Source organism: Bufo gargarizans, chromosome 2 (genome assembly GCF_014858855.1).
Source record: "Bufo gargarizans isolate SCDJY-AF-19 chromosome 2, ASM1485885v1, whole genome shotgun sequence".
In the NCBI taxonomy this organism is placed as follows: domain Eukaryota; kingdom Metazoa; phylum Chordata; class Amphibia; order Anura; family Bufonidae; genus Bufo; species Bufo gargarizans.
In genome coordinates this window covers 130,800,931-130,828,490 of record NC_058081.1, presented here as the reverse complement: position 1 = coordinate 130,828,490, position 27,560 = coordinate 130,800,931, and the positions used below count along the sequence as shown (strand labels likewise).

At 41.4% G+C, this 27,560-nt stretch overlaps 1 long non-coding RNA gene across 1 annotated transcript; it reads right to left on the bottom strand.

The window, feature by feature from the left end:
* Positions 1–223: 223 nt before the first annotated feature.
* On the bottom strand, positions 224–24,342 carry LOC122929582. The gene is made up of 3 exons (XR_006387983.1): positions 24,237–24,342; positions 5,125–5,191; positions 224–329 (listed from the first exon to the last, which is right to left on the bottom strand). It is a non-coding gene; the product is annotated as an uncharacterized LOC122929582 (long non-coding RNA).
* Between the last annotated feature and the right edge of the window lie 3,218 nt (positions 24,343–27,560).

Below are 27,560 nucleotides of genomic sequence, written 5' to 3'. Positions count from 1 at the left end.
GAGACCGCCCTGGGCACTTGAGAGGGCTCAGAAGATAATCTTATAACTTTGTTTTCGGCAAATTGAAAAGTCCGTTTTCTACCACAAAGGTACCGTTTTTATGTTCTGGCTGGATCACATAACCCTATTTTAACGGTCTAACATGCTAAAATGTGGTGACAGACTCCCTTTAAGTGTCACTTTAACTTGAGACTTACTTCAAAGTTCCACCTAAACGAGATGTTGACGCAGCCAGAGTTTTGCTTGAATATCCTCCATAATTACATCAATATCCTTAAGTAGAGAAGATCCTTCAGAATTTTGGGTAAACAAGTCTAATGATGCGAAGTCTGCAAAAAAATAAAATAAAAACAATATATATAAGCTTTGAAAATACTAATAAAATCAGACAAGCATCAGGCTTGCAGCTGATTAAATTATAGTTGGTTTTGTATTGATTCTGTTTGTTCTTGGTCTGCTGACCTCAGTGCAAGTGCATTGTTTGGTCAGTTTTTGCAATGTTTATTTTTTGCTGACTTCTTATAATGGAAGCCTTTGTAATTCTATAAACCCTCACCACAAACATGCAATTTCCTTCCCCATTTTCACCTATGACTGACAAGAAGCAGCATAAATATTGCATTCTCCTTTTCCTGAGCTGCGTAAAGAAATTGATTTCAAATAAAGTTCCAAGCTAATCTAATCATCTTCTTTTTGAAGATGATTACTGATGATGATGTAACATTTTGCATATCCGTTAGAACCGTCAAAACCTATTATGAAATTGAGGTACCAATGTAGCAGTTGCGGAATTTGCCATGTGTTTCAGATTTGAATGTATTGCTTGCCACATCTTAAAGTATCAATATTGGAGTTTTACATAGAACTGCAGGTAAAATATTTCATGATATACTGACAACGAGCCAGAAGTAGAGATGAGTAAACTGATTCTAAACAAATAATTTGTTACATATTTCTCCAAAAGTTCTGATTCTGTTTTACAGGTCAGAAGAAGGCATCTGCAGCCAAAAATAGAGAATTTGTGGACTGCTTTTTAATAAAAAGGAAAAAAAAGTTTGACCATGCTACCATCCGTTTACCCATAGCTTTATATGACACTGACACATTGATATTACTAGTGCGGCCTTGGTTTTAAAGGGCTTCTGTCACCCCACTAATGTAATTTTTTGGGGGGGGCTAGTTAAATTCCTTATACTGCTATATATGAAAATATAATGCTCTTACTTTCCTTCAGCAGTTTCTTCTAAAAACAAACTTTTATAATATGTAAATTAGGTCTCTACCAGCAAGTAGGGCGTCTACTTGCTGGTAGACGCCGCAAAAAAACGCCCCCTCGTCCTGTTGATTGACAGAGCCAGCCACGATCTCCTCCAGCCGGCCCTGTCGGCATTTAAAAAAATCGCGCCCCTGTGTTCATTCGGCGCAGGCGCTCTGAGATGAGGAGGCTCGCGTCCTCAGAACTCCCTCAGTGCGCCTGCGCCGATGACATCACCGAAAGAGAAGGCGATTGATTTATTCCTCCTGGACGCATCCGTGCGTCATCTCGCGAGAGGCGAGATTTCCTGTGAACGCACGCAGGATTGGAAGGTAAGAGACAGGATCTCCAGCCTGCCAGCGGCGATCGTTTGCTGGCAGGCTGGAGATGTGATTTTTTTGAAACCCCTAACAGGTATATTAGACGCTGTTTGATAACAGCGTCTAATATACCTGCTACCTAGTCCTCTGGTGGTCCCTTTTGCTTGGATCGACCACCAGAGGACACAGGTAGCTCAGTAAAGTACAACAAAACTACACTACACCCCCCCCCCCCCTGTCACTTATTAACCCCTGATCACCCATGATCACCCCATATAGACTCCCTGATCACCCCTCTCATTGATCACCCCCCTGTCAGGCTCCATTCAGCGTCCGTATGATTTTTACGGATCCACAGATACATGGATCGGATCCGCAAAACACATACGGACGTCTGAATGGAGCCTTACAGGGGGGTGGTCAATGACAGGGGGGTGATCACCCATATAGACTCACTGATCACCCCCCTGTCATTGATCACCCCCCTGTAAGGCTACATTCAGACATTATTTTGGCCCAAGTTAGAGGAATTTTTTAATATATATTTTTCTTACAAAGTCTCATATTCCACTAACTTGTGTCAAAAAATAAAATCTCACATGAACTCACCATACCCCTCACGGAATCCAAATGCGTAAAAAATTTTTAAATTTATATTCCAAACTTCTTCTCACGCTTTAGGGCCCCTAAAATGTCAGGGCAGTATAAATACCTCACATGTGACCCCATTTCGGAAAGACACCCCAAGGTATTCCGTGAGGGGCATATTGAGTCCATGAAAGATTTAAATTTTTGTCCCAAATTAGCGGAAAGGGAGACTTTGTGAGGAAAAAAAAATAAAAAATCTATTTCCGCTAACTTGTGCCCAAAATTTTTTGGGGGATGAACTCGCCATGCCCCTCATTGAATACCTTGGGGTGTCTTCTTTCTAAAATGGGGTCACATGTGGGGTAGTTATACTGCCCAGGCTTTTTAGGGGCCCTAAAGTGTGAGAAGAAGTCTGGGATCCAAATGTCTAAAAATGCCCTCCTAAAAGGAATTTGGGCCGCTTTGCGCATCTAGGCTGCAAAAAAGTGTCACACATGTGGTATCGCCATACTCAGGAGAAGTTGGGGAATGTGTTTTGGGGTGTCATCTTACATATACCCATACTGGGTGAGAAAAATATCTTGGTCAAGTGCCAACTTTGTATGAAAAAAAATTGAAAAGTTGTCTTTTGCTAAGATATTTCTCTCACCCAGCATGGGTATATGTAAAATGACACCCCAAAACACATTCCCCAACTCCTCCTGAGTACGGCGATACCACATGTGTGACACTTTTTTGCCGCCTAGGTGGGCAAAGGGGCACACATTCCAAAGAGCACCTTTAGGATTTCACAGGTCATTTTTTACACATTTTGATTTCAAACTACTTGTGACAAAAAATAAAAAAATCTAGGAACTCGCCATGCCCCTCACGGAATACCTTGGGGTGTCTTCTTTCCAAAATGGGGTCACTTGTGGGGTAGTTATACTGCCCTGGCATTTTAGGGGCCCATATGCGTGCAAAGTAGTTTGCAATCAAAATGCGTAAAAATAAAAAATAAAAAATGGCCTGTGAAATCCGAAAGGTGCTCTTTGGAATGTGTGCCCCTTTGCCCACCTTGGCTGCAAAAAAGTGTCACACATGTGGTATTGTTGTACTCAGGAGAAGTTGGGGGAATGTGTTTTGGGGTGTCATTTTACATATACCCATGCTGGGTGAGATAAATATCTTGGTCAAATGCCAACTTTGTATAAAAAAATTGGAAATGTTGTCTTTTGCCAAGATATTTCTCTCACCCAGCATGGGTATATGTAAAATGACACCCCAAAACACATTCCCCAACTTCTCCTGAGTACAGTGATGTGTGACACTTTTTTGCAGCCTAGGTGGGAAAATGGACGCACATTCCAAAGAGCACCTTTCGGATTTCACCGGTCATTTTTTACAGATTTTGATTTCAAACTACTTCTCACGCATCTGGTCCCCTAAGATGCCAGGGCAGTATAACTACCCCAAAAGTGACCCCATTTTGGAAAGAAGACACCCCAAAGTATTTTGTGATGGGCATAGTGAGTTCATGGAAGTTTTTATTTTTTGTCACAAGTTAGTGGAATATGAGACTTTGTAATAATAAAAAATAAAAATCATCATTTTCCGCTAACTTGTGACAAAAAATAAAAAGTTCTATGAACTCACTATGCCAATCAGCAAATACCTTAGGGTGTCTACTTTCTGAAATGGGGTCATTTGTGGGGTGTTTGTACTGTCTGAGCATTGTAGAACCTCAGGAAACATGACAGGTGCTCAGAAAGTCAGAGCTGCTTCAAAAAGCGGAAATTCACATTTTTGTACCATAGATTGTAAACGCTATAACTTTTACCCAAACATTTTTTTTTATCAAAGACATGTAGAACAATAAATTTAGTGAAAAATATATATATGGATGTCGTTTTTTTTGCAAAATTTTACAACTGAAAGTGAAAAATGTCATTTTTTTGGCAAAAAATCGTTAAATTTCGATTAATAACAAAAAAAGTAAAAATGTCAGCAGCAATGAAATACCACCAAATGAAAGCTCTATTAGTGAGAAGAAAAGGAGGTAAAATTCATTTGGGAGGTAAGTTGCATGACCTAGCAATAAACTGAAAGTAGTGTAGTGCCGAAGTGTAAAAAGTGGCCTGGTCATTAAGGGTGTTTCAGCTAGGGTGGTTGAAGTGGTTAGAGACAACAATCTTTATTCATATATGGTGCTCATTCTCGAGGGGTTAAGAAGCTTGAACAGGGTTGAACACTACTTTTCTGCTGCCCGAGGCAGACATTTTAGTTTCCTCACTTTTCCATTATCCTCCCTCCCCCCCGTCCCCCAACATTGTTGTCTGCTGCTACCCCCAATACTGTGCCTGCTGTGGTCCCAATGGTCTCATATACTATACTGCAGAAACAACAGTGCCATAGAGATTTTCCATCCACATAGGAATAGTTCTACCAGTCTGCCCGCAATAGTAATAGTGGGCTCTACAGTAACCGTAACCTCCTGTTACAGGTCTGTGATTATGTGAACTACCTCTGACAGTGTAGAAGGTTGGGTTTCATTTTGGCAAAACCTTGTCACCTTGTCCACCTCCAGCAGACAATGGCTGTATAAGCTTCAGGGTAATTGAGATATCATTTTTAAATCAGTTTAGGCATTGGCTGCCAAGGTTGGCGAAGTTGCGGCTGCTCGTGGAGCCAAATGTCTTACAAATGTTGATGGGCTTTAATTCTGTGAAGAAAAATAATCAAACAGATTGTACAAGATTAGAAGTAAGGGGATACTTTTTCCCGGACGCATCACCACTCTTGCTCATAGACTGATGTTGAAATCTTGCCCATTTAATGGGCACTACGGCATGCTTTCTCTTTCCTTCTAATTTCATACAGCTTTTACATTCTGGTAACATTAAAGGGGTTTTCTGATTAATCACTTATGGCAACAATGAAAATATTATCTGTGGGGTTCCAACTGTTAGATCCCCTACCAACCTTCAGAACAGAGCTTTCGACTCCCTGATCCCAGCAGTCAAGTGGCTGTGCATTCATAGTCCACGTCCTTGGGAAATAAAAAAGCAGTCAAACAAGCTAACAATGGATATTTATCAGAAAACCCCGTTAAAGTGCCCATACACCTTCCATAGCTGTTGGCTGAACACTCATTTAACCAACAGCTATGTCTCTGAACTTCACTAAATACATACACACTCGGCTCAGTTTAGGGTCTTTTGATCCATTTAATGGGTGCACCAGGACCTTTCCTGGTATATATGATAAAACATATTATTAAGACACAATGTGAAAAGGTCCTTACCTTCAATTATATGTTTAACCAAGGAAAATACATTTTGATGGCCAAATGAATTGTTGAGTAACTTGGTTATGCTGCACGCAATAAACTCAGTTCTGTTATATTTGTAATGATCTCCCATGTAGTGCCTTGGCCCTCTGTACAGAAGACCTGGGAGTGAGGTGGAAGGGTTGGGCCTGAAGACCATCAGTGCCAAGCAGAGGGCATTTGTGCTTTTAGATTGTCGGCTCTTGGGGTTGTGGCAGTGGAGCTGCCATAGATCCATATGAGGGCCATTTAAATGGTTTATATCCCCCAGAGGAAGCTGGATGAGAAGAAAAAAGGCTGGGAAAATAGTGTTTTTCCTCTGTGCATGCCATGCTGGTAATAAAGGTAATTAGAAGCCAGCTGAGGAGCTCAGGTAAATGTGGGCTGGGCTCCTCAATACGGACTCCCCATCTGGGGACAAAGCAGGCTGTGCCAAGGCCTGTGGGAGCCGGGACCCTCTAACCCTGTGTAGGGTAAGCACTGTGTGGTGTTTTGGGGAGCTGGGTGGTAGACCTAGATCCGGATAGAGAGGGAAAAATACTGTGTAGTCAGCGGCCAGACAGCCAAGAATTTATGTTGATGATTTATGTTTGGACTCCTGTGACAATAAAGCAGGTTGCGGCCAGTTTGCACCCAAATCCGCGATGTTGGAGTGACTTCTTGAGGTTTGACAACTATCTAAGCTGAGAAGACGGCGATCCTTGAGAGCTAAGTGACCCTGAGTTGTCACAGGGTCAATTAATCTGGATACACTGGTTTGTTGTTATTTACACATTTCAGTGTTATGATTTATTATTTCTTATAAGGCACAATGGATTATTCCATACCTTGGACCTGTCCATATAAATTCATGTATTAAAAAAAGAATCTTTTTAATTAATCAATGAAATATTCCATTACAGAAATAATCAGTCTGACTGGTCCCTAATCTATATTTATATCACAAGTGAGACTTGGAAATTGATTCTCAATGAACTTCTAATTGACTGTGCACTGATAAAAAGGTTTCAGTTACAGCAACTGAAAACCTAGATATAGCTGAGAAGTCCCGAGGAGCCTCCGGAGACCACGGATTTATGTTGCATTTATCATTTCATTTTGTATTAAAGGATATTTTAGTGTCCCATTGGAAATGATAGTGTAATGACAACAGCAGCATGAACTCACAGGGCAGAAGGCTGTAAGAAGAATATGGGACTAGAAAAGATCACTTATTAGCAGTGATTTATCTATATGAATATAGCTCTGCATCTGTGCAATTACAGGCAGTATTTATCAGTAATCTAGTCCACAGGAGATGGCGTGTTTTCTATATTAATTGTATGACCTTGTTCACATCGACATTGACCTCATATGAGTCACCTTTGCATATGTAGCATCACCAAGCTCCCTGGGATAGATCACAACGAAGGAGAGACGCAATTCTAATCAGGCTAGTCAGCTAGTCACAATATGTTTACTATCAGTGCCAGGCTGTCTAGATGGATTAAATCCGATGCCTTTTATGGTAATAAAAAAAAAAAAAAAAAAACACTTGCCCTCTCTTACATAAAGCTTATAGAAGAGCAAATTCATTGAAGTTCATTTCAGACTTGATTCCTTTCAGGTACAAATTCATTCAGTCTGCAGCATCATTAAAGGGATTATCCAATATCAATAACTGCCCCCCCTCATGTGCCAGGTCCCTCACAGGGATTATACTTACCCCACTCCCCGCACTGCTCCTGGTCCCTGCACCGCCGCTGCTGCTTCTCCCCGTGCACGGATGAAAACATCCAGTGTCAAGGGGAGCAGCCAATGGCAGGTGGGGATGGGGACACGCCTCCCTAGCATTACGGGTGACGCTAGAGAGGCTCATTCCCGTCCCCGTCAGACATTGGCTGCCCCCCCCCCCCCCCCCGGGGCCACACACGAGGAGAAGCAGCAGCGGCGGTGCAGAGACCAGGAGCAGTGCGGGGAGTGGGGTAAGTATAATCCCTGTGAGGGGCCAGGCACATGGGGCAGTTATTGATATTGTTTAACCCCTTTAAGACAATTTGAATTTTTTAGACTGTACACTTCCACCTTATAATGTATAAAAAGTAAGTGGGCCCAAGTGTCTTCATTTAAAGGGGACCTGTCAGGATGAACATGGTGTCTGAGCTGAAGGCAGCATATTATAGAGCAGGAGGAGCTGAGCAGAGTGAGATCTAGTTTTATGGGAAAATATTCAGCATAAACTGTAATTTAATTAATTCAATGTTTGTGACTGTATAATATTAAATACAAACTTTTCCTCCGAACCCACGTGGGACGCTGACAGCGCTACAGCCGGGACGCCGGCTCACAGCGAGCCCTGAGGAATCTATCTGACTGACCGGCATGAAGGGAAGGTAAGCCCACATAGTGGGTAATCACCAGGAACATTTGTTTGCTAGCCCACATAGTGGGTAATCACCAGGGACACTTGCTTGCTAAATCTTTAAGTGACATCTATACTGAAAAGTGGTATTCATCTACAACGGAACATTGTCTATCTCAGCAAATACCATCTTACATTGCCTGTCCACACTTAGGACAGAATCAAAAAGGATCCTCATTCTTTTTCCTTCTAGGAATTTACATATGAATACAACGACCTTTTTTCCTATAGCGGCCCCTTTTTCCTACAGCGGTTCTTTTCCAACAATGAACATTAGATATGTGATGGTACCATTGTAGAATTAGTTCAACTTTGTGAGATATCATTTATCAAATTAGCCAGTGTTAGTGTATATTTTACCTTTTATTCTTTTATATATGTATTAAATAAACATTGTGATTTGCGATTACCCATTTGGTCCTGTATGTAGAGTGCCGGTCTTTCCAAATATATGCATTTTCCTACATTTGTGAAGGGTGAATCACTTTAGACCAGAGCACCTCATTGTGACTGTGAGAGGGTGAGCTATTTCCCCATTTACCTATACAAAATATATATCTCATTTGGATGGTTTCAAATGCAGAGTGTCTGCCCTAGCTATTTATAAACTGTAATTTCATTGATTGCATTTTCTGCTCCTTCTGGGGTTTAAACAGAACCTGTCAGGCTGGGTTCACACCCGAGCGTTCCTACGCGCTGAAAAACGCTCAACAGGCAAGAACCAATGATTCCCTATGGGCATGGTTCTCACCTGAGCGTTTTACAGCGCGTACGAACGCGCTGTAAAATGCCCTACGCCCCAAGAAGTACAGGAGCTTCTTTGGGGCGTATTGTCGCGCATTCCCACACATAGACTTCTGGGAACGCACGACAATGGGCGTTTGCTTGTTTCTGGAGCCGCATATGTAAACGCCGATAAAATCGCGCATACAGAGTATGCTCAGGTGTGAACCCAGCGTCACCTGGATTTTGTGTATAGATCTGAGGACATGGGTTGCTAGATGGCCATTAGCACATCCACAATACCCAGTCCCCATAGCTATGTGTGCCTTATTGTGTAAAAAAAACGATTTGATACATATGCAAATTAACTTGAGATGAGTCCTGTATGTGAGATGAATCAGGGACAGGACTCATCTCAGGTTAATTTGCATATGTATCAAATCGTTTTTGGTTTTTATTACACAATAAAAGCACACAGAGCTATGGGGACTGGGTATTGCGGAATTGCTAATGGCCATCTAGCTACCCATGTCCTCAGCTCTATACACAAAATCTAAGTGACAGGTTCCTTTTAAATTCACACAGGCGGTCCTATCAGTGATTGATAGCCTTCCCTCTATGGCTGTGTACACAGATATAGCTGTCAATCACTGATAGGACCGCCTCCTGGACTTCAAAGCCCAGAATGAACAGAACTGTAAATGAATGAAGTACAAGTTTTACTGAATCTTTCCCCATACAACTATATATAAATCTGCTCAGCTCCCCCTGCTCTATAACATATGCCTGCAAATTAATTTGCATTTCCATGGTGACAAGTTCCCATTAATGGTCATAGTTGAACATGATTATCAGTGCCTTCTGCATATGTCAATGGGATTAGCTGACCATCTAATGTGTGTGGAGACCCTCCATTTCTTAGGAGGTCAAAAGGGTCTGGTATATTGAATTTCAACATACTCGATCCTTTTGTTCTCACAGAGCATTCTCCCCTCTTTTAGTCACAACAGCCAAACATGAGGGGGGATCAGGAGAGATAGCTGTGGGCAGAACAGTTTTCTCTTGGGCATGTCCTGCTTACCTTCCACTGTGACTGTTCTATCACTGATCACTCCTCCTCGGGTTTTAGCATTTTCCGAGAAATATAGACCTTGTTTTTGTTTTTTCAATTTTACATTTGACATGGAATAAAATAGATGGATTTTAAGTGAAGACGTTCTGGGGAATCTCATTTTGCAACCGTAGCCAGTACAGTATCCTTCCTCCAAAAGTTCTAGCAGTGAGCCAGCCCATTTCTTTTTGAGGTTTAATGCAAAAAGTTCAAAATTTCTGAGACCAGAAATAGGGACACCCCATTCTTAGCCACCCCTAACCGTGAGCAGGCAAGAATTTTCATATTGTCCCTACAACCTAAGCAGCCAAACCCCATACCAGCAACAGCCCCTGTTTAGGCCGAATGCACATGGCAGTGAAACCAGTGTATTTCTGTAGTGCAGCGGCGGCATGAAGTGCACGGCGTCATAGCAACCAATGAAGCCGTGCTCTCCTGCTCTCAGCAGGATGCCAGGCCGGGATACCACGGACCACTCACGGCCGCGTTCAACGGCCGTGTGCATTCGGCCTTAAAGGTGCCACGCAGCCATTAACAATGAAGACTGACTATACAGTGTGGTCCTCATTATTAAATGAAAAGCAGCTGCAGGCTAATTGGCCACCTAGTTCCTCACTGCATCATGGCCACAACCCGCCGGCAGCACGGCGGCTCCTTGTGGCCATACCCTAAGTCAGAGTGGCCTGGGTGTACCTGATTTATAGAAATTTGTGAGGAATTAATTTGAAATAAATCTAGTTTCTTGGCCAACTTTGGCAAATATGCAGAATCAAATTTTTCAAAACTTTGCTCATGTCTACACATTATAGTTGAGAAGTAAGACCAATAGCAGTTTATCCCTATTCCCTTGTGCACACGCCTGCATGGCTCAGCTGAGAAAGCACTTTGTTCTCAGTAGGATGAGGGGAGGAAACCCACTTTGAGGCTCCTCTAACAGCAGCTTATTTTCCAGAGGGCAAAAAAAAGGATCACACAGTTGAAATCCAATTTGCATGATAATTATCTCCCCAACATCTGCTGCCTGGGTAAAGTCTTAAGGCTCCCATATAAATTAAAGCAGTGGTGCCCAATGATTTTTCGTCTGAGGGCCTCACTAGACTTGGTATAAATTTTGCGGGCCGGAACCAGGTAGCTTTGCAAGAAAGAAATGCAAACGCTGTGAAGGGACACGTGTGAGCATTAATACTGTGAAGAGGGCACATATCTGGGCATAACTACTGTGAGGGGGCATGTGTGAGCATTACGTCTGTGAAGAGGGAACCTATCTTGGCATTATTACTGTGAGGGGGCATGTGATGTATACATGTGTGTAATGTATGTAGTGCAGTATGTGATGATCACACACTGCACTACATACATTACACACATGTATACATCACATACTGCACTGTCATGTTCTTCTGCAGGTCTACCTTAATGTCTGGTCTTTAGGCTTCAGTCAGATCCTCCATCGCCATGCTTGCGCCATGTGCCCGACACCACCAGGAGCTGGCCCCTCCTCCTTTCATCTCCCGCCGGCTTCTCATACAGCAGGCGCTCTATCTCTCAAGTGAGCCCAATCTTAACAATCAGGGGCGTAGCTAGAAATGACTGGGCCCCATAGCAAAAAAATTTATGGGCCCCCCTCCCTGATCTCCCACCCCCACATACCTATGGGACCTCCAACCCCTTCCAGAGCTCCCACCCAAATACCCCTCCAGGTCCTCACACCCCAACATCCCCACAGCCCTCCCTAGATCCCCCTTCAGTGCCGTTCACAGATATCCCCCCCTTCAGTGCCGTTCACAGATATCCCCCCCTTCAGTGCCGTTCACAGATATCCCCCCCTTCAGTGCCGTTCACAGATATCCCCCCCCTTCAGTGCCGTTCACAGATATCCCCCCCTTCAGTGCCGTTCACAGATATCCCCCCCCTTCAGTGCCGTTCACAGATATCCCCCCCTTCAGTGCCGTTCACAGATATCCCCCCCTTCAGTGCCGTTCACAGATATCCCCCCCCTTCAGTGCCGTCCAGATATCCCCCCCCTTCAGTGCCGTCCACAGATATCCCCCCCCCTTCAGTGCCGTCCACAGATATCCCCCCCTTCAGTGCCGTCCACAGATATCCCCTCTTCAGTGACTATGGAGACACTAAAAAATGTTTGTTTTTTGCTTAAAAAATGCTTTTATTGTGTTAAATGTAAACAAAAGTAAAAAAGTTAACATATTAGGTATCGCCGCATTCGTAATAACCTGCTCTATAAAAATACCACATGACCTAACTCCTCAAGTGAACGGCATAAAAACATTTTTTTTTGTCACCTTACAGAAAATGTAATAGCAAGTGATCAAAGTCATATGCACCCCAAAATGGTGCCAATCAAACCACCATCTCATCCCGCAAAAATGATACTCTACATAAGACAATTGCCTAAAAAATAAAAAATAAGCTATGGCTCACAGACTATGGAGACACTAAAACATGATTTTTTTTGGTTTCAAAAATGCTTTTTATTGTGTTAAATGTAAAAAAAAAGTATACATATTAGGTATTTCCACGTCCGTATCAACCTGCTCTATAAAAATATCACATGACCTAACCCCTCAGGTGAATACTGTAATAAAATAAAAATAAAAACAGTGCTAAAACATTTTGTCACCTTACATAACTAAAAGAGCAACACCAAGCGATCAAAAAAGCGCATTCCCACAGAATAGCACCAATCTAACCTCATTCCAAATAAAAAGAGCCCCTACCTAAGACAATCACCCAAAAAATATAAAAAAAATTATGGCTCTCAGACTATGAAAACACTAAAACATGATTTTTATTTGTTTCAAAAATGATATTATTGTGTAAAACTGAAATAAATAAAAAAAAGTTGACATATTAGGTATTTAAATGTCCGTAACAACCTGCTCTATTAAAATATCACCTGACCTAACCCCTCAGGTGAACACCGTTAAAAAATAAAAAATAAAAACTGTGCTAAAAAAAACCTTTTTTGCCACCTTACATCACTAAAAGTGCAACACAAAGCGATTAAAAAGGTGTATGCCCCCCAGACCAGTACCAATCTAACCATCACCTCATCCCACAAAAAAATGAGCCCCTACCTAAGACAGTCTCCCAGTAAATAAAAACTATGGCTTTGAGAATATGGAGACACAAACAAATCCTTTTTTTTTTCAAAAATGTTTTATTATGTAAAACTGAAACAAACAACCCAAAAAATAGTCATATTTGGTATTGTCGCATCCATACTTACCTGCTGTATAAAAATACCACATGATCTAACCTGTCAGATGAACATTGTAAATAACAAAAAATAAAAACTTTGCCAAAACAGCTATTGTTTGTTACCTTGCCTCACAAAGTGTAATACAGAGCAACCAAAAATCATATGTACCCTAAAATAGTACCAACAAAACTGCCATATTTCCCCATAGTTTATAAAGTGGGGTAATTTTTTGGGAGTTTCTACTCTAGGGGTGAATCAGGGGGTCTTCAAATGTGACATGGCAAATTAAAATTATCCCAGTGAAATCTGCCTTCTAAAAACCATATGGCGTTCCTTTCCTGCTGTGCCCTGCCGTGTGCCCGTACAGAAGTGGTTGTAAACTAGAGAATCAAGGCAGTAAATATTGAGTTTTGTTTGGCTGTTAACCCTTTTTTTTAGTGGAATTTTTTTATCAAAATGGAAATCTGCCAAAAAAGTAAGATTCAGAAATGTCATCTACATTTTCATTTAATTCTTGTTAAACACCTAAAGGGTTAACGAAATTTGTAAAATCAGTTTTGAATACCTTGAGGGTGTCGTTTCTAAAATGGGGTTATTTATGAGTGGTTTCTAATATGTAAGCCCAGAAAGTGACTTCATAACTGAACTGGTCCTGAAAAAATTGGGTTTGGAAATTTTCTTTAAAATTTTAAGATTTGCTTCTAAACTTCTAAGCCTTCTAATGTCCCCAAAAATTAAAATGTCATTTTTTAAATGATTAAAACATGATATATAGACATATGGGGAATTTAAAGTAATAACTATATTTGGAGGAATTGCTATCTATTATAAAAGTAGAGAAATTCTGATTTGGAAAGTTGCAAATTTTTAAAAATTTTGGGTAAATTTTGTATTTTTTATAAATAAAAATGAAATATTTTGACTTAATGTTGCCACTGTCATAAAGTACAATATGACGAGAAAACATTCTTAGAATGGCCTGAATAAGTAAAAGCGTTTTAAAGTTATTACCAGATGAAGTGACACATGTCAGATTTGCAAAATTAGACCGCATCATGAAGGAGAAAAATGTCCTGAAGGGGTTAATCATAGAAAACTGGAGAAGAAAAAAATATGAGAAGATGAATAATAATATGGTGCTTTTTCAAGCGCTATAATAAAGATTTATTATTATTATTATTATTATTATTATTATTATTATTATTGTTGTTGTTATTTTATTTTTTACCCAATGAAAATAATTAGTCCATAATTAGAAAAACAAGGCTGCTTACTTTCAATAACAGCACCAAACCTTTCCACAGATTGGCTCTGGCATTGGAGCTTAGCCTCATTCACTTCCATGGAGTTGAGCTGCAATTACAAATACAACCCATAGAGAAGTGTGGTAGTATTACAGGAAGAAAGCAGCTATGTGTTTCTAAATAGACACTAGCCAATTGATAGAAGTAAGGAAGAACACATCCATTTCTAGATAGATAGATAGCTAGACAGACAGAACTTCATAAAAATAAATTGATAGATAGATAGGAGATATCTTTTGATAGGTGCAAAATACGTGGCTATATTTCAAATATTAATAATCAGAAGAACATCTATTGGTCTATTGTAGGAAGGCGCAAGGGACCATAGTTGATGGAAGGTCACCGAGGTTCCTGGCCTTTGTGGAGTAAGAGCCAGTTTTCATGTGTCAGCACCAGTAGCTGTTTGACACCTTGCTATTTAGTATATCTGCAATAGCTGATCCGGGACGGCTCTTACTGGGAGTAGTCAAAGTGCTGGGTGGGTGACAGCTCCCCACGCTCCAGGCCGGGTTTTGCCAGGCGTAAAACCAGCAGCACTGCCAGGTGGAGATGTTTACCTCCATCTGACAGTGGAGCTCAGGAGGTCTGTGTGCTGGGATCTGAGGCCTGTGCTGGGCTAGAGAGCGGAGACCCGTGTGTCAGGGGAAGAGGCAGCCTAAAGCCTGTATTTGGACTTTCTGAGGCAGAACTGCCAGCAAGGTAATTTTTGCTATGTGGACTTTCCAATGTGTGTGAATTAGCACTAATACTGCAAAGTGACTTTTTGTTTTTGCTTTGTGTGAATAAACATGGAAGCTTGATTTAAGAACTGGTAATTTGCCTCTGTACTGCGCCCGCACACCCTGTCTACCAGAGTGAATCCCTACATCAGATATAAAGGAATCTGAGAACAATCCTCTTTTATCCTATATATCCTCTACACATATGAAGAGACATGAGGACAATGTTTTCATCATACACAATTCTTGGCATCTAGCCTCTTAATACATCCCCAGATGATAGGTTTAATTTATACAAGTCCTTCCTTGTCATATTTTTCTACTGAGGCAATTACATTGTGATTGTACAATAATCCCAGAAAATAGATACGTGTCAGACACAAGAATTCAAGTTAATACATTGTTCAAAGGACGAAGAAGCAGAAAAAAATACTCTTTGAGATTTTAAGTTTATTTAATTCATGACGTAGCCTTTTTGTGTGAACTTTAAGTGTTATTCCATGTTTCTGGAGAAGAATGCATGCCTTCAATGAAGAAATGAACAGTCTAATTGGCCTCCATGAACAGAGAAGTGTCTTACAATTTTAATGCCATTATGTTTTTGTAATTAATTACAAATTGAATATCTCTGGCTTTTGAATAGGGAAGTGTTTGTCAATCAAACATGCAGGCCTGTGCTTCAGCCTGTACAGCGCTATGAGCAATAGTAATGGCAACAAAAGAACAATTAAGAATAATATGAAAACATAAGGACATTCAATTTAAAAGTTAAAATCTTGCAATAGTCCAAGACCCGTGTGGGCCATTGGCATGTCTTGATGAGGTCATTCCAAGATAGTATGTCACATCCTTGACTCATTGACAAACTAGTCAATCAATTATTCCCTTTCCTAGTTGTTTGAGGTATGTGATATAAAAATTTAAGATAAGTGGGGTAGTACAAGATGTTCTTGTATTGTAACATACAATCCAATTTCTTGAAGAGAATGGGTTGTTCAGGCAGTATATGTTGAGGACTAGTGTTGAGCGAACTGCAAAGTTAGGGTCCGTACCGAACTTGGCGAGTTCTGGTATGAACGCAAACTTTGCAGCAAAAGTTTGGGTTCGAGTTTGGTGTTTGGGCATTTAATAAAGCTTTTGAAAGGCTGCAGGACAGCCAATTAACAAGTTTTTAAGCTGTGGGCAGGTGCCAGTGCATCATGTGACCCAGCCTCTATACAAGCTGGATCACGTGTAGCACCGCCCATCAGCTCTGAGTAGTGCAGGGACAGGAAACAGGCAGCTGAAGTGTGGGTGACCTATAGTGATGTTTTTGTGGATGCAATGCACCATCTTTGTACCCCTGACACAAAAATGTAATAGTTAATCAGACCCTCATAAATATCAGAACATCAGATCAGGCCCCCACATCAGGACATCACATCTAACCCCTTTATCAGGACATCACATCAGCCGTTCATGTCAGAACCCCATCAGACCTCAGATCTGCCCACAATGTCAGACCCCTACAGTATCCTGAGAATAGATCAATGTATACTGCCTGCACAATCCCTTCTCTTTTGAAATTTTTACAGGGGACCACTTGGTGTGACTCTCATCAATTTTAACAACTTAAAGTTTAAGCTGCCATAAAAGACAAAGATAAGTTCTTCAATCGATGTACACAAAAACGTGAAATAATGTGAAACAGACATCCATCAGAATGGTATATTTTTCAATCAAATATTGATTAAAAAAAAACTATTTTATTTTGGAATTTATGTTCATTTTTCTTTTCCATTTTGCCAGTTTTATGCCATTGAATAGGATATGCAAAATACTGTCCTTCTGTAGCAGACAGCACAGCTAATAAGACTTCCTACAAAGCTAAAAACTTGTCAGTTTACTGCTGCTGTAAGGAGAAGATGTCATCTGAAGGGTAGGTTACATGATAAAAGAAGCTATAGAATTGGGATAAGAGTATGCCACATCAATTATCTAAAGATCTACAGAACAGTATTGCACTTACCAGTGTAATGTGTGATTCTCTAATTCAGTCACTACAGCAGGGATCTCTATGGCTGCAATGATGGTCAGCAAGAGGAAGTTAAACAACCAGGACAGGAGGTAGAATACATGGAGTGACTTAAAAATTATTTCCAAAAAACATTCACCTGTCTTTGTAAAAACAAACAAACAAACAAATATACAGTAGAATATTCACATACAGTATAGACTCTTTTTTTTTTTTTTTTTTTGAATTTTTTTATTATACTTTCATATTCAGAAAATATACAATGTAAGCACTACACCATTAAAGGTGTATGAAAACAGACATAGCATACACATCGTAACAACAACGGTATAACAGTCGGTATCAGACATATATCCTCTGGAAGAGGCATAGCTGGTGAGAATACATAATGATATTTCAATAGATACAAGAACTTGGACCCATGATATGATGCTGGTAAGTGAGTGACACATGGAGGCTTACCGCCCTCATTACACTCATAGCTTCCCAGAAGAGATGCGGAGAGAGGGACAGTCACGCAATTCAGAATGGGGGCTAACCACAGACAGGAATTTCCTGGAGTAAGATCCCAATACACCTTTTTTAGAAAATTAAACAGTCACCGGGTTAGGTGATTAGACATTTTAACGACTCAATTCTTGAGGTCGTACCTAGCGGGTCTCGAATCTTGTCGCCGCGAAGCCATCGAGAGGACTGATGGGACAGGACTCGATCCCGGCATGCCAGCTGAGGTTTAAGTCTTGTTGAACCTATACTTTGACCAGGGGGCCCATTTTTTGATAAATGCCAGATGAGTACGAGCTTGCCATGAGGCCATTTCTTCAAATCGGTGTAACTGGTCGACTTTCAGTCTCCATTGTTCTACCGTAGGTACAGTAGTTTGTAGCCAATATTTAGGAATCAGAAGGCGGGCCGCCATTATTAGTTGTTTAAAGAGGGGTGGAGGGGAGGAGGTGACGTCTCCACCATAATAAGATAATAGAGCTCCACAAGGAGATGAGCTTATTGCTGTAGAGCAGATAAGATTAGATATCAGGTAGACCTCGGACCACCATTTTTTTATTGGGGAACAAAGCCACCAGATATGAAGAAATGAGCCTTATGTCTCTCGGCATCGCCAACACAATGTAGAGGAAGACGAGGAGAAGCGTGAGGATTTAATCGGAGTGATATACCACTGAGACAGAATTTTGTACCCGTTCTCTTGAATTCTGGTGCACCTGGATGATTTATGGGGCGTCTCTAAAAGTGCCGGTAGGTGTGAAAAAGGGATATCAACCCCTGTATCTTTTTCCCACAATCTAATGAAAGAAGGTTTACTGGTCATGGGGGGGGGGGGGGGGTTAAGTTTGGTATAAATTTGTGAAATAAGCTTTCTAGGGGGTTTGGTAGTTGAGATTAGGCCTTCAAACCATGTTAACGGGCGTAGTAGCTCACCTTTCGTATTATTCTTATGAATAAAAGATTTTATAAGATAAATAAGGGTGAAGTCGCATGGACTCGGGTTTAAAAGGGTTTTCAGGACTTCCGACGAAGGAGGTAAGCCTGGAGGGTCGAGGAGATTTGAGATCGGAATCGTGGTCAGTCTGGATAGATTGGAGGTACTGTGGCGTAGTCCAGTGGAAGTTGGACCTAATAAATCGCTTATTGTGACGAGGGGAGATGGGAAAGGGACAGAAGAGTGCGATTGGTTCAGCCATTTCCAGGCTTCCAATGTGGCCTTAATTACTGGGAAGTTATGTAAGTTAATGTTAGGTGGGATACAGTGGCCCAGGCAAAATGTTCTGGCTGGCATTCCTAGAATGCTTTGTTCAAGCGTCACCCACGATTTGTTTGTTGAATCTCTGAGCCAGTCCACAATTCTGGATAGCAGAACGGACTTGCCATATAGTTCTGGGTCTGGGAGACCTTTGCCACCTAAATGGTAGGGTTTGGACAGAAAGGAGTAAGAGAGTCTGGCTTTTTTACCGTTCCATAGGAATGATCTGAATTTTTGTCTAAGAGACTCATAGTAGGATTTGGCTATTGGGATGGGGAGGACCTGTAGGAGATATGTAAGGCGAGGGATAATGAGACATAAGGAGATTCTTCCTACCGAACCAAGACAGAGTTGGGACCGCTTTACTGATCTTATCGATAGCGTTAAACATTGAAGCCCTTAAGGAGATGTAATTTAGAGAAAAGAGGTCTGAGATGTTGGGGCTAATTTGTACTCCAAGATATGTTATAGTAGGGGATGACCAGTTAAATGGAGAGTTAACTTTTAGAGAGAGTTTAAGTTGGGGAGAGATACCTGCGCATAAAATGATGGATTTACTTTCGTTAATCTTAAAATTGGAAAGTGCACTATAGGTCTTCAGATGTTCTTGAATTTTAGGGAGGGAGGTTTTGGGGTTAGTAGTCATTATCATGACATCGGCAAATGCTGCAATTTTGTGGGTGTGACTCCCAATGACTAATCCTTTGATACTAGGGTCCGAACGCAATGTGGACAGAAGGGGTTCCAAAGCTAATATAAATAAAAGGGGGGAAAGGGGGCAGCCTTGGCACGTTCCATTATGGATTTGAAAAGGGGAGGAAAGGTCCCCATTCACCATGATTCGAGCTGTGGCCTGTGTATACATAGCAAAGACTGCCTTAATATATGGATCAGGTAGGCCGAAAGCCTCTAGAGCAAGGCTTAAGTAATTCCAATCTATGCGATCGAACGCTTTTTCAGCGTCGGTGCTTAGAAGTAGCAGCGGGGAAGAAGCTTGTCTAGCATAACAGAGCATTTAAGACCCTTACTGTGTTATCTCTACCTTCTCTATTGCGGACGAAGCCTACCTGATCCATATGCACCAGTAAAGGGAGGAGCTTTGCTAGGCGATTGGCCAACAGTTTAGCCAGAAGTTTGAGATCCAGATTTAGGAGGTATATGGGTCTATAATTTGCGCAAGATTTTGAGTCTTTCCACTCCTTAGGAATCACTACTATGTGGGCCATCGTCATGTCTCTAGATAAGGGCGAGCCCAGTAGGGTTTGGTTGCAGACCGAGAGAAGGTGTGGAAGTAGCTGAGCTCTAAAGGTTTTATAATAGGATGCGGGCAGTCCATCCGGGCCCGGGCTCTTACCTAGGGGTATTTGGGAAAGGGCTGAAGAGAGTTCGTCCATGGTGAATGGGGCCTCCAAGGATTGTTTCTGTTCTAGCGACAGCGATGGGCAAGAAGCAGAAGCTAGGAACTCCGCTATTAAGGGGGAGTGCACATCCGATGGTGAGGGGGAAGGGAGATTGTATAGATTTTCGTAAAAATCTCTAAACTGCCTAGCAATCTTGGATGAGGCAAATATCAGGCCTCCTTTAGGGGAAGATAACTGGTGTATATAGTTATCCGCTCTTCTATTTTTAATTCTGTTCACAACAAATTTTGTGGCCTTGTCACCATGGGCATAATATTTAAACTGTGAGTTGAGGTAGTATTTGGATGATTTAGCCTGCAGCAAGGTTTTTAGCTCCGCTCTAGCATTAGAAAGGTCTTGTAATAGGGATGTAGAATGGGCGCGTTTGTGGTCTGACTCTAGTTTGTTTATTTTTAGTAGGAGTTCATTTATGTGTTTCTCTCTAGTCTTTTTTAAATGTGAGCCAATACTTATAAATTCACCCCTAATAAAGGGTTTGTGAGCATCCCATATAGTTTGAGGGGAAAGATCAGGGAGTGTGTTCATTTTAAAGTATTCCTCCAGGGATAGGGTTATTTTCTTGATAGAATCCGTATGACCCAGGATAGATTCATTTAACCTCCAATTAAAACCTTTAGGTTTCTGTACAGGAGAAGATATTTTAAGATAGATTGGGGCATGATCTGAAATGTGGATGGAGCCTATTGTTGCTTCAGAACATAACTGGAGGTGTTCCTTGGAAACAAAAAGGTAATCTATGCGGTGATATGTGTTATGGACTTGGGAGTAAAAAGTATAGTCCAAAGTATCAGGGCAGAGTGTTCGCCAGACATCGATTAAGTGTAGATCCCACAGGATGCTTCTGACATGCTTTAAAGAGCGGTTGGAATGAGAGGTTTTATGTGAGGATGAATCAACACGAGGATTCAGGGCTACATTGAGATCCCCTCCCATAATAACTATACCCTCCTTAAATGAGGAGATAGTCTGAGCTATGGACGATAGCCAAGGAACCTGTCTGTGGTTAGGCGCGTAGAGATTTATGATGGTATATGTTTGGGAACCGATAGATCCCTTAACCATAATATATCGCCCCTCTGGATCTTGTAGGTGCGTGACATATTTGAAAGGAACTTTTCTTTTAAAACCGATGCTCACACCCCCAGACGAAGCAGAATTGCCACCACAGTGAAACCAGAGCGGGTAATGCGAGAATTCCAAGTTGGGATAATAGGTTAAACCTAAAGTGTGTCTCCTGGAGGAGCAGCACATCTGAACCCTCTTTACGTAAAATAGAGAATATTTGGCTTCTTTTGGAGGGTGAGTTGAAGCCTTTTACATTATAGGAAGCTACCTTAATATATACCATGGCTATAGGTTATGAAGAGCAAAAGGGTGTGATGTGCTGGTCCTCCAGGGGAGGGCACTTACAGCTTGAGATGAACTGGTCCCGTCTGGAGGGAGATCAAAGGTCACTGGTTCCTGGAAACCTGTATCAGCTAGTACGATCGTTCGTATCTGGTATCCTGAACAAAAACAAAGGGATAGGGGAGGAACTGGGATTGAGATATGTAACCAAAAAATAGTATTGTGAGTATCTCGGCACAATACCATAGAACATGGGGGTAGTGTGGCCAATAGACCAGAGAATAAGCCAAACAGCATTGTAGATAATAACCCGTGAGGGCTGAGTATGACATGTAAACTTGAATTAAAGCTTAATCTGGAGCCAGGGAAGACAGGATAGTAAGAAAACACATCCGAGGCCAAGGAGGGAGAGGCAAGAAGACAAGGGGAAGCAAAACATGTAAGTAATGACAAGGGAGGGCACAATTGCCATTTTGTCATGCTGTGAGTAATGACAAGGGAGGAGGGTTGCAGATGAGGCAGAGACGATGAGCAGAAGAAGAACAAGAACAGGAAGAAAAGGGAGCAGTAGAGATCTAGAGCTAGTAGGCAATTGGGTTATACACAGACCTCAGGGCCCATCACCATAAGGATTATATCACTTGAGACAGATACAAACATGTGATAGGAAGAGACTGTGAGACATTATAAAACCTCAGGAGAGAGGCTAACATATGGAAGACCTGATCCTGAGGAGTCCTCAATCTTGAGAGAGTCTCTTGGGTGTCAGGTGCCTGCTCCTCTTACCCACTTTGTGTGCTTTGGGAGTATGCAGCATAGTGAAGGCAGTCACGGTAGGGACTTCTGGCAGCGAAGCAAGGTCCTGGAATAAGTCCCAGTTATCAATCTGCATGTGGGGGATCTGCAGGTGTTCATAGACAGCTTCTAAGTCTGCATAAGTGGTGATGTTGAGACGGCGGCCTCCATGAGAGAACGATAGGCCGAAGGGAAAGTTCTATTTATATAGGATTTTATTGGAGCGCAGCCACTCCGTCAAAGGCTTAAGCGATTTACGCTTTCTCAAGGTGGAGGGGGCTAAATCCTGGTAGACGGACACTTGTGCCCCTTCAAAAATGATGTCGGATCTGTTCCTTGCAGCTTCTTGAACGGCCGACTTTACTTGGAAGTTCAGGAATTTGCAGATTATATCCCTAGGGGGATCTTCTGGCTTGGGCCTCGAACGCAGGGCTCTGTGAGCTCTTTCAATGACAATTTCCAGAGGGAACTCGGGGCCTAACAGCATGGTGCAGAGGGAGATGACTGCCGCCGGGACGTCGCCCGGTGAGACGGTCTCTGGAATCCCTCTGAGGCGCAAGTTGTTCCGGCGCCCCCTGTTTTCTTGGTCCTCAAAGGCTGTGTGAAGTTCATTCAGGTAAGCACTGCACTTCTGAAACGAGGATGTAACGGCTCTTTGGTGATCCAGTATTTGTATTTGATGCGTCTCCAGTACCTCCACCCGATCGCCCACCTGCCTCATGTCCTGTCGCAGTGCAGCGAATTCACTTAGGAGAGGTTCCAGGGCCTTGCCTAGTGTGGACTTCAGGTAGTTCCTGGTAATCGGCAGCGCTCCCCTGCCCTGCGTCTCCTCCGGTTCACTGTCGTCCTCCGATTTATCTTGCGGCGCGGCCTTCTGTGGAGGGGCCGGCGCCATCTTGGGATCTCGTGCAACGAACGAGGAAGCCGCTTTCCTAATAAACTTATCCATTTCACCTCCTGGAACAAGGTTCTTGGTAGTGTTCAGATGTTCCCCGGCTTTAGGGTTGCCGATTTTAACCATTTTGGGGTCTGTAGCTACTGATTGCTCGTGCTGTGTCTAGGCTTTCCACGGAGCTCAGAACAAAGCGGCCATCTCAGACCGGCGCTGGCTCCGCCCCCCCCATACAGTATAGACTCTTAATGAAAATAAATAAAATGGTAACTTTGGTCCTACATACTGTAATTACTCATATTTTTATTTAATTTCAGTTAGAATTGGTTTTAGGCTTTTACCCTTGTATTATGTAGTCACCCCTCCTTATTATGCCACATCAAATATATGGGTTCTTATACCCCTGAATGTGATAACCCATTTGTTGAGAACTTTTACATGTATGTTTTTCCACTGTACTCTTCACTTAGTGTGTTTTATATTATTTTGTCACACCTTCAAAAAGGTAGTGCAAGGCCAAAATGTCACTCAGTTATTTATTTTCTGTAACACTGGATCCTCAATAAACTTAAAGGGAACCTGTCACCAGTTTTATGGTGTCCTAACTAAGGACAACATAAATAAGTCAAAAGGAAATGAGTGGGCACTCTTATATCTGGATACACATAGACTTAGCCTTCGAAATGCGTCTGGCGTGGAGGATCAGATATTTGTATCTGGCAATAACCGGCAAATGGAAAACTAACATCGCTCTCCGAGTTGATGTTAAAGAAAGCGCTTTCACCCAAAGAAGTCCAGATATCACGGCAGCGTCTGACGTGCGACAGGAAGTAGCAGGAAGCTAGCAAAGTCCCATTACCTGCATAGGTACTGCCGGAGACACGAGGGACGCCAGAGATATACAGGGAACCGTATCCTAAGCTGATTCCGGGACAACTAGGGAAGAACCCTTGACTTATAGCAGGGTTCTGCCCACCAGTCACAACAGACTGCATCTGCATCAATGAGGTATTACTGAAGCCTTCTACCCACAACAGATAAAAGTCAGAGGTAAGCTTACCCTCCAGTCACTCCACGTGGGACGCCACAAACTGGATACCACCTCCATATATGTGAGTACTGGACTATCTCTTGACAAACGGCACTGTTCAATACGGAACTTTTTCTCTTGATCACATTGTGAACGTAATGTCCCAGATTGCAACATTGTACAGTATATGAACATGAAGTAACAATTACAAGCTACATTCCCTAGAGAACTACCAGCTATATACCTTAGGGAAGTGACTTGGGTATCACTATTGCACAGTTCCCTCAGACTGTGGGCAGCATATTATTAATCACTTTGACCAAATATTTTTTTCCCTTTGTGAGCACGTCCGCACTTTAGCGTTTACAACCTCTATTTTTGTTGCACGCTTAGCATTCTTTTGCAATATTTTTTCACATTTATATATACTTCACACAGACTTGGATTCTTTTACCTACAGGCCACAGTTTGAATTTGATATTTTTTCAGACACTATTTTATTAATTGGTGCATTGCAATATAGGATGATTCATTCACTTGCTTCTGCCTGAGATTGGAATGAACTCTGCTTGGATTTCAAAACCTGCATCCCAGTAGCTACTTTATAAATTTTAAACTGCTATGCATATTTTATTATTTTGTTGAATATTCGCAGTACTGCTAATGTTATACATAATTTTGCTTTTTGCTTTCTTCATTACATTTGAAGATATCTGCACGGACATCTTTTATATATTATATATTTTATATTTCTATATCTCCAGTTACCTTTGATACATGCATCTATATAATAAATTAATTTAGTGATGCTATATTGAGTCTTTGTGTATCCAGATATAAGAGTGCCCACTCATTTCCTTTTCACTATATTTTTGGTGAATAGAGTGCGAAATCAGTTTGGAGCAGCTTGCCATCCCCAACCAGAGGGAGAGCCGCCCTATATCCCCATTTTCAGATCAACATAAATAAGTGACTGATTCTCTTAGCAAAATGCTGGGTCACTTTCTTTAATTGACTCAGTCAATCTGCCAACATCTTGTATTAAAAAGCTCCAGCTGGAATTGATGAGTCAACAATATTTATGAGCTCCTGACTCTCCCCGCATACCTGCTGCTGATTGACAGTTATTTTCCATATGAATCAGCAGCAGGTGGGCAGGGGAGTGGCTATAGCTGTTAATTAAATAACCGCTGGACTCAATGACTCATTAGCATGCGGCATGTGGCATCCTTGTGTGTATATTATGAGGTAACCATCTGTCACACCAGTAAGTGAATACATCTAAGGCACTTTTTAGTAGTTGCTGATTGTATATAATTAGTTAGATTATAATCAAATATCCACATGACAAGTTCCCTTTAATTACATTGCAAATTTCCTTAGAGTGGCATTTTTTGAATACACCCATATGACTGGTGGTCCTTAACAGTGGACAATTGTGGAACAGGCACCAAACTCTATAGACAGCTACAGGGTATTCAACTTCTAGCCGTTGACATGTTCTTGTGTATGATAAACCAAAAGCTTAAATAAACCTAAAAGGGGTTGTTATATGGAAACATATTTTTTTAACTAATATGTTCAACTTCTGGGACCAGAGGACCCTTAACCCAGTTCTTGGCCAGATAATCATGCACTTTTCCACTCCATAAAGTTTAGTGGAAGCATTGGAAACATGTGCAGTCAATAAGTGGATGGATGGCAATAGCCAAGTGAAAGCACTCAACTATTTGTACCACTCCATTCATCTACAGAAAGGGACACCCGAGGCTTAAGAAGAGGGATTTTACCCAGATCCCTCTGTAGACAAATTCCTGCTATTCCAATACATTATTTGTATCTGTAGAGGAACACATTCTCATCTGAAATCTAGTATGTCCTATTTTACCAAATACCATTCACTGTATAGATAGTAACATCCTGCCTTATGCTAAAAACTCATTTTTATAGGTATTACACTGGAGCCATTTTAAGAATAACTTGCCCAATTTTCTTTAAAAAAATATATTTTTATTTTTTACAACTATTTTATTTCTGGAACTTTGCAGTTTGACATTACAATCCAGGTCAGGTTCTGTGGAAAAGACATACTATGATCTTTGCTGCCCTGCTCATTGTTCCCCTAAAGAGCCATAAAAATGAGAAAAGGAATAACAGAGGATTACCAAAGGGATTTTTAAAATATTGATTTTAAAATTTGACTGTCTCCTTGTTTTATTGTTTGGATTATTGAAATGCGTTTTGGCCGTTTGCTGGAAATACCTCATCTGCATTTATATGGAGGCACTGAGTAGAGGAGTGATGTATGTAAGCATTCATTTTCCAGAGCGGAGTTAGTATATAATTGTACATAGTAGTTTTATTGACAACTTAACAGAAACCAAATGGCAATAAAGCTGTTTTAACATTTCTAGCTTTTTTCTTCTATCTGGAAAGGCGCTTAGGTTTGGACTACATTTTTCCCCTCAGGCAACCACTGACCTCAGCTTCTGAAAAACATCCAGGCTTTCCTCCGATAGACACGTGTGTAGATGTGTTTTAAGTTTGGCTCAAAGATCTTTTGTTACTTAAGCCAAGAAAACTGTAAAAGGGTCCCTGGTTGCAGAGAACAGAATGTGTGTCTATCGGCAGTCTCTTGGGTGAAAGCTTCAGTCTTCCCACTGACTTGACCTTGCGTACACATGTAAAAACATTAGGGCAAATATAGCATTCTTTTGCATCTTACTAACTTCCTGATGCAGTTCAATAAATGTATCAACCATGTGAAAGCCAATCTCCACACCACATACTGTACATGAGGCTAATCAATCAATGTGGGAGTAAAAGTCTCAGACTGCTTTTCATCTTTTTGGGGATTCACTTTATTAACTGCTAGCTAAAGTGTATTATTTTATACATCTACAGTGAAAAAGATAGATAGATAGACAGATAGATATAGATCTATCTACCTATCTATTTTTTTAAGAGGTCAAAAATGTGCTTCCTCTAATTTAACTTGTGCTGTAGAATATTTGGTTTTGTGTTAATATTCCTCATGGCATTATTATTCCTCATGGCCTCAAGTATGACTAGTGGCTTCTAACTTCTGGAACTTTCACGTAAGGAGTCCATGTTCTTGGCAGAGATGTGGATAGAGTATGGGGAGACCTTTCTGCCATGAAAGGGGACACCATGTCCTCCTGCTTGATGAAGGTGCTATACACATTTTCTTTTCACACCCAGCTCCCTCTCATTTCTCCTACAGCTCCACCAGTTACAGTAAATGTGCCATTGCAACTAGAAATATGGCTCCATCTTACTTATGATGCCTACTTTACTGCGGTAATGCTGCTGACAGCAGTATGGATGGCATTG